This window comes from Nothoprocta perdicaria, unplaced genomic scaffold, assembly GCF_003342845.1.
Source record: "Nothoprocta perdicaria isolate Ctin4 unplaced genomic scaffold, notPer1 scaffold_66, whole genome shotgun sequence".
Lineage (NCBI taxonomy): Eukaryota > Metazoa > Chordata > Aves > Tinamiformes > Tinamidae > Nothoprocta > Nothoprocta perdicaria.
In genome coordinates this window covers 1,422,605-1,426,218 of record NW_020455932.1, presented here as the reverse complement: position 1 = coordinate 1,426,218, position 3,614 = coordinate 1,422,605, and the positions used below count along the sequence as shown (strand labels likewise).

The window sequence follows — 3,614 nt, the reverse complement described above, 5'->3', positions numbered from 1 at the left end:
CTCCATGTATGCGTGGGCACACCTCATGGCACCTCTGGAGATGCCCAGTGGTTTCATGCCTCCTAGGAAACTGCACATGTAGAGATGCACATTACAGAAATGCATCTCCCGGTCCTCTTTCCTATACTACAAGGCCATGCCTCCAACATGGTCACTATTTGAATAAATGCCTGAAGAACAGGAACTTTGAGAGGAGAACACAGATTAAGGATTCGGGCACTCATATTTCAGGGGGGTTTTGCACCATGGCTTTGAACCAGCCATGCGAGTATAGCGAGAGCCTCATCCCTTCCACAGTAATCCCAGTAATTCCACAGGCCAGTAAGATCTAGGCCTGTGATTCTTCAGTACTTTTGAGAGCGTTATCCAGGTCCTTTTTAGTTCAGCACAATGGCTTAGTCATGGAAACCAAAAGACAGAACATAGCAATGAGAGTTCTTCAACTGCTACTTGTATTAAAAATCTGACCATTGACTACTAATCTTAAACCACCTCCGTTGCTCTTTCTCCCCCACCCCCAGTTGGAAGTTCATAGTCAGGTTTATTATTTTGCATCTGTTCAAGAACCTCTGACTGCCCAATACTAGGGCTCTTCCAAAGCAAAGTTAGAATACACAGAAATACAAATTTGTACTTTGTTTATAGGAAAATAAAACACAGGCATTTCCCTGAAAGGATGTCCACGAGGACGGAACTGGCACCTCCATTATCTGGGGCAAGAGGAGACTTGTAGGTGGCCAGATAAACCTCACGCACCAGAGGGAGTGGGAGTTGAACACAGAGGAGCAAATTGCCATTTTCAGCTTCAAGTTTTTACCTTCCAGCACAGTCAGATTGACATGTGATGAAACATCCACACTTCACAGTGAGTTTTTCAAAGGCTGAGTTACTTCATCAGAATCATTAACCTGGCTGAGTTCTTTAGATCCTTATCTGCTTTGCTGAATATTTTCACAGCAGCAATTGGCAGTGCCTTGCATACCCTTAGAGCTGCAAAGCCAGCATTTTAATTTATCCTAATTCAGAACCTAACTGCCTTGCACTGTTGGCTAATTAAATGTTCAAAGAAGTGATAAATTAGGCAGGTTGATCATTACAACACAAGTAATTAGTTAGTCCAACTGGATCCGAGCCTTGAAACCCACATTCCCCGAGATGACAGAAGTCTTGGGAGTGAGTGATGGTGCGAGTGAGTGAGTGTGTAAGGGGTCCAAATTTTAAACAGCCTAAAGTGCCCCAAGTTGATGTTATTTTGTTTACAAGGAATAAGAAAATGAGAGAAAATGAAGTTCCAGAAGAGCACCTTGAGATGCTCAGAGCTGCAGCTAGTTCCCATGGAACAGCTTCCTGTATTAGACACGCAGTTGTGAAAACAAGCTGCTCTCTACATTTATAACTGTCTTTTTAGGTACTTAACAAATGCAATATTCCCTGGTAGGGAACTTCCTAGCATGACAACTTAATGTTTTGCTAAAAATTCTCCCTGGGGTCAAACCATTATTAGCTGAGATCTAAAGAGCAAGATGTGTATTCTGGAAAATCCCATCTATCTTTGCACAGCCACACTACACAGCACATCACAGTGGCTTGGGACTCCTCCTGTTCAGGTACCCAGGTGGTGGATTCAAGGCCCATCCCTCGCCACGAAGGGTTGTGTGCCCAGAGCTGGCACGCTGCCAATCAGCATGATGTCACTGAGCACACCAAATCGAGACCTTGTCTGTCTAGGATGGATCTCACAGCTGAAACAGCGACAGAAAAAGGGTCAGCAGAGCTACTGGGATCCTTTGATTATCCCAGTGGCCTTTGATGTGTTCAGTAGCTGTTGTTCAGTTGTTTTTTGCCCCCTTCACCTGCAAAAAAAAAAATGATCAACAACTGTTTGCACCATCTCTACCTCTTACAGTGAGGTGGTTGTGGGCACTGTAACTGAATCACTCTGCTCAGATCATGAGTTGTATTTTCTTCTCTCTTACTTTACATTTAGGATAGTGGGACTTGAGATTTTTATTCTTTTGCACTGGAAGTGACCACTAACCCTCAGCGAGTGTCTTTCCAGAGCAAACTGCAAAAGCAGGCTCCTCAGCACCCATGTTTTCCCTACCTACCCACAGCAGCTGCAATGTGGGACCAGCAGTCGGGTCATTCCTCAGTCCTACTGGAGGAGTTAGGCTGCAGTCACCTTCTGTCAGCCTCTCTCAGAAATGAGAATAAAGGTTGGAGGTTCCCTGCCTGGCCTGGCCCAGCCCCGCCACAAAGAAGCCATCAGCTTCTCAGGTTATCACCGCTTCCGTTGGGCTTTGAGCATGGTAACACTGCAGTTATATATTATTACATATATTCCAAAACTCAGAACTCCCGCTCGCTTTGCTGAATCAGCGGCTCTTTTGTATTGCAAATGATACTCTTAAAATTAAAGCTTCTAAAAAGTTATATTTTTTTTGTGTGTGCGTGCTATAATTGGTCTGGCTGGATTATGTTAATTATTTCTGATCAAAACTGCTTAATTAGCATGTCAGGTCAATTAGTAATGGCCTGTGGGGGTTTAGGGTAGTTATTTTTATTTTTAGTTATGGTGAAGACAATCCACTACAATATGTTTATGTTTCCAGAACTATCCCTGAATTAATGAGAAGTTAACAGGCAGGAATATAAGAAAACGCCTCATAAGCACTCACAGGTCTCCTGCAGTGGGGCCCCTGGAACCTGGAGCACTTGTCCAATGCTTCATTCTTGCAGGCAGAGCAGAGGCCAGGAGAGCCGTGGGCTGCCCCATATCCCAGGCACCGCTCGGAGCCACCCGCAGCTTCTCTGCCTTCCTCCTGCCCACAAAACATGGGGAAAAGGGTCATTTTTCACTCAAGCTGCCTACTCGAGGAATATCCTGTAACATGCTGAATGTTGCTGTGTTTATTTGTCACAGGTAACTTTGGCTATCCCCATTCGGAAGTAGGGAAGCTTTTTGATTACATTGGCATATAGGGTGTCAAATAAAAAACAGTCCATGGATTTAAGCCTCTTTTTTTTTTTCCCCTCTCCTTCCTCCTTCTTTGAATGTTCAGAATACTACACTCACAGAAGTAAATCAAGTTTTTCATCAAACCATATTTCTCCTTAATTGACCTAATCACTTTACTCCTGTCCTCCTCTTTGTTCAGCCTGGCAAGCAACTTCCCAGCCTCATCTCTTATCTCATATATCCAGTCTTGATCTGATTATTAGCATTTAATCTTCTACAACACTCTCTGTGTGATATTTGAGCCCAATCTTATTTAAAGCAGTAATACCTTTTAGGGGGTTGCTGTCATACATTTCCTTTGTAAGGTAACAATATTATTGTATGTTATTGCAAGTTATTTGTTTTCCATTTTCCTCTCCCCCTTTAAGTAGTGGGATATCTTGAAAGCTATAAATGGAAATTCAGATGCAGAATGACTATTGGTAGTGATGCATTTCCACCACACAGCTGAGCAGCCCAGCCTTTCAGTTTATTGTCAGAATCAACACATCTGTGCCCATACACACAAAGATAACCCCAAAACATTCTGGAAAGGTACTTCTCATGTTGCTTGCACTGGTCCCACCACCAGCAATTGTCTCAAAACAATATGCTT

The 3,614-nt window shown here is 43.4% G+C and overlaps 1 long non-coding RNA gene across 1 annotated transcript; it reads right to left on the bottom strand.

The window, feature by feature from the left end:
* Positions 1-745: 745 nt before the first annotated feature.
* On the bottom strand, positions 746-2,815 carry LOC112956719. Its single transcript, XR_003251090.1, has 2 exons — positions 2,679-2,815; positions 746-1,853 (listed from the first exon to the last, which is right to left on the bottom strand). It is a non-coding gene; the product is annotated as an uncharacterized LOC112956719 (long non-coding RNA).
* Between the last annotated feature and the right edge of the window lie 799 nt (positions 2,816-3,614).